Raw genomic sequence first — 8,664 nt, 5'->3', positions numbered from 1 at the left:
GAACGTGACTCCGGCACAGGAATCGATTGCAAACGAGCCATTGTATTCAGCAAAAGTGGTGATGTTTTATTCGAACGAGCGTAATTGCCCGAGTTTCCAGTAGCAACCCGTCCGGACCCGGGCATTCTCAGCTCGTACAGGATGCGCATAATTGGCGTCGTCTCCGGGAAAGCTCGTTGCATAGCAGGGTTGCGCGTTAATTAGGCAGATGGCGACAGCGATGACGAGTTGCTCGATGCCTCTCGCGTGCCGAATTCGGCGACTAATAAGCGTTATTACGTGTCCAGCCGACCGCTTCCTTCCTCCGTCGCCAAGTAGCCTGCACGTGGCTTATCCGCCGCTGCTCGTTCGTCCGTCGGCGCGGTCGGCTCGCACTGCACGCAACTGGTTTGCGACCGAACGCGGCGGCACAAAACATGCAGGCGCAGTAAACAAAACGCGTCGAGCGGACACAAATGCGTCCTTAATAAATGATGTATACGCGATCGCAACGCGCGGTTCCAACCAGCCGTCGCGCTGCTCCGACGAGCGTTTTGTTGCCCGTCCGTGTGTTCGAGGGGTGGGCGCAGGCGGTGCGGATATCTTTTCTTTTTCTTATTAGTTTCATGACATTTCTGTCTTCTCAACAAAACTTTCCTTCTCTCTTCCCCCTTTTTTTCCCTTCTCGCAGGAAACCCTCCAATTCGTGCAACACAGATGCGCACCCATCCGATCCAGATTCGCGAAGCGTTGTTTTCTTGCCAGAGTTCTAGATTCGAAACCGTTTTTAATGCTGTCTCCGCTTCGCAAATGTCTCTATGTGTTCGCCGCGCAAGCGCGTTCGCCTTTTATCGCTTTCTTTTTTCGTAACAGCGGCAAGGAAAGAAAAAAAAAGAAAGGATTCCTGCCCGAATTCAATCTCTGTAGTATAGCGCGTCGTCGTGATCCATCGAATCTTGTTTGTAATATCGGCCGTGCATCGTCGGCCAGCCGTTTACGTTTCCTTTCTTTTGTTCCTTTTTCTCTTTGTTCCTTTTTTTTTACCGCGTATACTTCGGGCTCTCTCCGAAAAGCGGAAAGTTTAGATGCGGTTCGAGGGGGAGTGGGGGGATGGGAAAGAGGGAGGTGGGGGGGCGAATGCTACAGTACAAAATTCAGAGCCCCGCGCGTGGTGGCTGCGCGCGCGTGCTAGCTGTCAGAGTTTCTCCCGAGTGCAATATTTTAAAACGCCGACGCAGCTGATTCGAAGTGTGGCGGTTTGCGCCCCGCGCGGAGTCCCTCCGATCCGAGCTCGGTCTTCAACCTCCTATCTCCCAGAAGCGCGTTTTAAACGGGCGCGCCTTGAAAACCGCGCTGCGGAATATTCAGGCGCGTGTGTCGAACTCTACCGGGTGATCATCTTTTAGGTTGCACCGAATTTTCACGCACACACACACAAAAAAAATCAACTGTCGCAGACGGCGGAATTCCATTCATTCAGCCGGAATGTTCAAAGAGGGCAGCATTACTTGCACGAGAAGCCGAAACACGTATTCAACTAGTTAACGCAAATTCATTTAACAACTTCTGAAATAATTACTTTGCGTCGCACATTGCAATTTACGAATAGTAGCTGGTGAGTTTGCAAGGCGTATCCGCTTAGAATGAATGTTCAGGATGAAGCCAGTTTTCAGATATTGATTGCAAAAGTGCGCGACGAAATACATAGGCGTTCTGGTTACTTTAGTGCTTCAATACGTAAAGAAGGGCGTTTTGTTAAAGAAGTGGAACAAAGGTGAACTTTTTACCGCCATGTAGATGATGCATATCTCGAAACCATTGTAAACCTAAAAATGTGTTCCTAGTGGTTATGTCTTGCAAACCAACCTTCTACAATTCGTAAGTTGCAATGTTTGCCGAAAGGTAAGTAATTAAGTTAATTCGTGAACTTAGGTCAATTAGTTGATATGTCTCGACTTCTCGTGCAAGTAATGTCCACCTTTCTGAACAGTCGAGCTCAAGGAATGGAATCGTGCTATATGCCACGAGTAATTTTTTTTTCATTGTGTAAAACTTGAAAATGACTACCCCATGATCGTTTGCAGGCGCTGCTCACCAGCTGCTTTTGCGCTGGGCGCTTTTTAGGACGCTGGATAACTTTATTAGATGCAGTGGTGCGAAACAAACGAAGGCTGACATGTCCCTTGACGTACAAGCCTTCGTCACAATGGAGAGGAAGTGCACTCACAAGCACCACAGGTGCATGTGGCGTATGTTCTATGTGATTTGACGTTTTTTTTTTCGCATCACCTTATATCATCCCGCGTACATTGCGTTGCTTTTCGGGAGCAACCGCTTTTCCCCGATACACCGCAAATATGCGCCAACTAGCCGAAGACTCAGTGACATTGCCGTGAGGCAGGGTAGCAAACCGGACGTCCGTCTTGTTAACCTCCCTGCCTTCCGCCGTTTTTTTTTCTATGTCTCTCTCTTAAAGGCACAGTGGCTCTATTCGACTTTTTCTTTTTTCGAGCACTCATGCGCAGACAAAATTTACGCGTCCTTCGTGTACCTGTTGTGTCACGTGATGAAGAAGTGACGCGTTGTTTATGGTGTAATGCAATCATGTATACATCGCGCGTGCGCACCTTCTAGCTAAACAAACGATGCGCATTTGAGGCGATTCCGGGCTTGTAAGAAAAAATAAGATTAATTCGAATGAGCTAACCCGCTCACTGCTACCTGCCACGCATATGTGCCATGATACCGGCGCATTTACTGCACGTGGTCGTCGTGCCAAGCCAACTAACGTGCGCATATAGCCCTGCGTTTGACGTCGAGCGTATGTTTCAGACAGCGAAGGCGAGTTGAATACAGGCGCGAACGCCAGAGATATTCAATAACTAACGATAAAATTAGTAAAGGTGAATGAGCTAGGAAGTGTGCATTTCCTGTGAACTTTCTGTGTTCAAGCCAACACGTGGAAAACAGTGTCCTTCTCGGTAACATAGCTGCACGATTGTTCGTGATAACGAGGGTTCGGGCCAGCATTTTCGCGAAAAATAAGTTTACCGTATCTCGCCCCCCCCCCCCCCCCATTATTTGTGGATGAGTGTCTATTACACGAGTGTATCTATTACGCGGGTTTATGCTGTAAACTGGATGCAGATTATACTAGAGCCATATTTCGCTGCTTATATACGCGAGAAAACGTGCACGGACCTCACAGCGCGAATCTATTTGAACTCTGAACTGAACGGTCGCACCACCACTGCCGTAAAAAACGAGGTCGTTTTTCGCAGATGTAGTGTCGCATCTAAGGAAAATAAGCTAGTACTGTTCAGCAGTTATGCAAAGTTAAGAATCTAGTCTGGAAATCACATACTGAAGGGCGATTGTGTGCGGTCACAGCCGTTTGTATCAATGAAAGCAAAACTCTCGAAACAACAACAACAACGACAACGACGACGACCGCGATGACAGCCGGCTCCCAGAGAGGCCTATCTTCTTACTTTCCATCACTTGCCGAAAAAAAAATTGATGTTGTCCTGCCAGGTACCACTTGCTTGTTCATCCTGTCCGTCTAATAGCGTAGTCTCTTACGCTCGCTTACGCGTTGCCTCGCGGCGAGATGCAGATGGATTGGTGACCAGAACGTTCGCCTGCTCTTTGCACGAGTGTGCAAGCTTGGGTAAGCGGTCAGGGGCAGCCGGAGGCCACGTCTTAATGGAGGTCATAAAATGCAGAAGTGCACGCGCACGGGGATTTCGACGCTGATTAAGGAACCAGAGTCGGGGAATCCTAATTAGAGGTCCCTGGTCTTAACGTAAATCCCTGCTAATCCTCCGAATTGCCCCCGACCTTCCCTGAGCGACTGCTCACGTGAGTATTCATATTCATTACCGTTACACTTATTAAGATCGGTCGAGCGGAACCCGCGGGTGGCTGTGTATATCTTAATTACTATTGTATCGTCGGGCTAGAGGCTGCCGTTGCCGACGTCGAATACAGACAGGTAAGGTTGGTTACAGCCACACGAAGGCAACAGACAAATGACAAATCAAGCTGTCGTTTTGATCGAAATGTAAATATTATACGGTAAAGAAAGAGGAAATTGGACGAAAGAGTATACAGATCCCACTCATTGTGGGAATTGCTGTTATGCGAAGCATCTTGCAGGTAGCTCGAAATCCGGCATTGTTTGGGGTTCCGCAAGCGTTGCGGGTGGTCCAACTTGTTTGTGTAAGTCGAACAGCTATGCGCGAGACGCGAGTGTACGGGTACGTGACGACAGCAGCAAGATGATGATAACGGTGATGACGATTGTATGACGGCATAACTTCTGCTGCAGTCATTCGACGCATATTTACGACATGTCGATGGTTGAGTTCTACGTAGTTGTAGACACTGGACAAGAGTAAGCGAGAGGAACGCGAATTGTCGCGTCATATCCGACAGGGTTTTATGCAATCGTATTTACCCATGTCTATGTCCTGTGGCCTATGCTACAAGAGGGGTAGAACTACGGCTATGGTGTTGGGCTGCTGAGCACGAGGTCGCGGGATCAAACCCCGGCCGCGGCGGCCGCGTTTCGATGGGGGCGAAATGCGAAAGCACCCGTGTACTACGATTTAGGTGCACGTTAAAGAACCCCAGGTGGTCGAAATTTCCGGAGTCCTCCACTACGGCGTGCCTCATAATCAGAAATGGATGGATGGATGGACGGATGGACGGATGGATGGATTAGCCAGCTGGGGTTCTTTAACGTGCAAGGAGGAGTGCTGGAAACGGAAAATAGTTGTACCTTGAAACTTATCTAGCGACGTGTCGTTAGAGCGTGCAATCGTTAGGGCACGACCTAGCGGAAATATATCAGAAATGATGCAAGAGGTGCACAAAACATTCAGCAGTTAGTATAGTACACAAACTTACTGTACATATATTTTTTCGGGGGTGTCATCTGCCAAAGCTACTATCTGATTGTGAGGCATGCCGTAGTGCGACACTCCGGATTACATTTGACTACCTCGGGTTCTTTAACGTGCATCAAATGCGCGGCACCACGGACGTTTTTGCATTTCACCCCGATGGAAATGCATCCACCGCGGTCTGAATGTCATCTCGCGACCTCGTGCTTAGCACTGCGACACCATATCAATTAAGCTACCACGGCGGGTCATACTCAAGCCTGTGTGTAAATACAAACATAGTTTTATCGGCGCTCCAAGACCCTATCGACGTAAACTGGTCCAGCTACATTCTTGACCCCATCTTACTGTTGTGAGCGCAGGGTTAAAAAGAAAACTTCTCGCTTTCCCAAGCCTACGCCCACGCTTTATTTCTCGCAAGCTCTAAGATACATCCCAATACTTACGCCTACTCGTATAGCCGACAGTATTCCCAAGCGTTGCAGTGAAAGCAACTAAAAGGAAGTAGTGAAAAAAAAAAGAGCAAAGGAACCTACTGGCTCTCAGTACAAGTACTTCGCCGAACTACGTTTCTTGGGAGCAAAAGGAAGGTATATGTATAGCACGGAAGCTGTCTTCATGAGAGCCGAGGTTATGTAAAAAAAAAAAAAAAAAGAGGGCGGGGTAAAACATATAGGAATAATAAAGTAGACCAGAAAAGTTCGCTCCTGCGAAATCTGAAACTCTTCCGCAGACAACTATCATTCTCGCGAAGCGCTCCTTAAACTCAGATGGAGAAACTGCCGCCGCTTCAAGTGTCTCCCTTTGCATGAAGAGCCGGGTTGCTCCGCGCCTCGCGACGCGCATTCTTTAGTGTCGGGTGTCGGAGGAAACGATGGCGAGCCGGAGCATTTCTTCTTCCTCACATTTTTTTCTTCTCCTTTTCGTTTTAAAATTGTTATATTGAACGTTTATTTCCTATTTTATTTTTTTTTCACGTTTTTCTTCTCGGCTTGGGAAAAGCTTGGGTAGCGAGTTTCTTGAATATTCACTTTGCAAAAGAGATGAGAGATGCCTACTTTGAAGAAGTTTTACGAAGGAGTTGTAACAGGGAGAACGGTTTCGAGAAAGAGGAAACGTGCTTGAAAAAGTGGTGTGAGAAAGAAAAGAAAGAAAGAAAGAAAGAAAGAAAGAAAGAAAGAAAGAAAGAAAGAAAGAAAGAAAGAAAGAAAGAAAGAAAGAAAGAAAGAAAGAAAGAAAGAAAGAAAGAAAAAAAAATCGTGAATCTGGGAAAACCGGCTGACGTGCCGAAACTCTATATGCCTTCTTTCGATGTGCTTACGGGTGGCGCATTAGATCACTACTGACTTCGCTTTCATAGCTGCATTATGCAAAGGTGTGTATTGGCTGTCATTACTTCGTGTTTTTTGCTTGTATTTTGTTTTTCAGGAAGTACTAGTAGGCTCAAAGTTGCTCTGGCTCTCAAAATTTGCATGCATGGCGAGCAGGGGGGGGGGGGGGGAGGGGGCAGGACATTTTTTCACTTTAAAAAAATATATATTTGTATCCTTGCTAGAGGATGCGAATAACACATCGCTGGTTCTTAGTTCATAAGTTAACATTTCCCATGTCATAAACTTAAACCTTAAACTCCTGGGAACTCAATCTGAGACCATCAAGGTATTATTTCAACGCGCAGGAATTCTTTGCGCTGACGTCTCCGACGACTTCCTGCCGAACAAATATGTAACGGAAATTGCGCCAACTTTCAAACGGGCTGCCTGAGTGACGAAAATGCATGAAGGAATTAGGTATACTGTCACGTTGTGGTGCCGGCAAAGAGGACAGTAACAAAATTGTAAATCACGACGCTAACTTTTCATTGGACAAACCCGTGCCCCCATAAACATCTGACACTCGAAGCACAACGATAGCGGCGAGCACAGTTGTCGAAAATCTTATTTGCGGGGCAATCTCATCGGCTTTTATACATGACTCGTCGAAGGTTCCAGCGCAATCGCTGGTGCCCGTGTGCCTTCCAGAAAGTACTACACAATTTACTACAATCTGATTAAACAAGGTGCGGTGAGAACATACACAACAGAGACTCCATGATAGCATTCGATTAAATTCCAAGCAATGCCGCCATTTCTTGCGCTGAGATAACATTAGGCTGTTAGCAGGTGAAATGCAGTCCCCGAAAAAAGGTTAAGCACACGTGTGTATATCAAAAAGGTTAAAGATGTTAAAGTTAAAAGGCTTTTTATTAAGGATTCCCACTTCGCTTCTGCTTCTGCCTAGTTCCTGATTTACGTGCTTCGTCTTCCAAGCGAAGACAAGCAATACATTATAATGAGCTCAAAAGCAGGGTGCCTCTTGAGCAATAGCGAAGAACTCTTGTTGTACTTTCGTTTATATCTCTGCCCTTATTGTTTCCGCTTCGAATAACTCGAGATGATTACTAAGCGCCGAGTTTCTCGGTATCTGCTGCTCCATCGTGATCGGTTAACCTCTTTAGGATGTAAGATAAAGGGAAAAAAATAAGAAAACAATGGTTAGGGGGGCAGGAAACTGCGGTGTGGTTACGGCTCAGCTCGCCTCGTCGTTCAATACACCCGCAGTAGTATAGTAACCGCTCTAATGTGTGCGCCCTCGCGATGTCCCCAGAATTAAGGAACACGCGTGTGGGACATCGGAGGCAAGGTTTCCGATACGGCAAACATTTGTTCGCGGCGGCCGAAGGCAGCGTTTGTTACGGGAACCCGGGGAAGCCAATACTCGAGCAAGTGCCCTCTCCTCTATGCCTATTACCTCCTCTCCCCCCCTTTCGTAACCCTTATTGCTCCTTTCGCAGGCGCAGGACCCGAGCACGGCAGTCTATCTCGGAACGAACAGCTCGCTTTCTATTTCATTCATTTGCTCGCGAGCGATCGGTTACTGCCGCGACCCTTTCTCTCGCATTCCGCGCTGAGAGGCACTCGGTCCTTTTGTTTCCCCTTTCCACGGAGAGAAGTCTACGCAATTAAGACTGCCCACCGGAGAGCTCGCTGCTCCGTTCGTAGGTCCCAAACTCTGTCCGGGGGGACCCCGGGTTCGAAATTGGCTGCCGCCGAGTCTCAACCCCGCGCGCCGTCCTCCTCTACGTTGAAGCTTCTCTCTCCCCCACTTCCCAATCTCCTTCGAAGCCGAGCCGCGGTGGTCCCCTTAATTATGGTGAAGGCTGATGCTGCTGCTGTTCCTCTCGTTGGACGACCGCTGGCTGCCTCGACGAGTGGGAGCCCACCCCCTCCCTTCCCGATGACGACGCGAGGTTCTGGAGTGCACTCGGACTTTATTGTAAGAGCTGCGCTATACTGTTGACGATTGATTGTACCCTTCCACGGGGTGCACGCCTGATGATGGTGCGTCGCTTATGTGCGCACCGGCTTCCGCGTTGCCACTGTGAATTGAATGTGTATTAGCACACAAGAGCTCTTTGTAAGAGAGATGAAGCCAGAACTGGAGGGTGTGTTTTTACCTGAGGATGTTCGTGATTAATCAGATCAAACTGCTGTTTCTAAGTTAAATTTCATTAACGCTGCTGCGGATGTACGTGCGTGCTTTATTGCGTTCGGGAAGGTGGAGCACAGCCCGGATGCGCTACTGACTGTGGGCGCCTTGTGAACTTGCACTCACAGTTTACTGATGCCTCAAAGCTGATAGTTTTCTCGTAGAGCGCTCTTATCTAGCTCAGAATTCAAGAGCAGATATGTGCTTCACTGAGCGCCCAGTCATAGTTTGTTTATGGATTTTACAATCT

This window comes from Dermacentor albipictus, chromosome 5 (genome assembly GCF_038994185.2).
Source record: "Dermacentor albipictus isolate Rhodes 1998 colony chromosome 5, USDA_Dalb.pri_finalv2, whole genome shotgun sequence".
Classification (NCBI taxonomy): domain Eukaryota; kingdom Metazoa; phylum Arthropoda; class Arachnida; order Ixodida; family Ixodidae; genus Dermacentor; species Dermacentor albipictus.
This window is presented reverse-complemented; position numbering follows the sequence as displayed.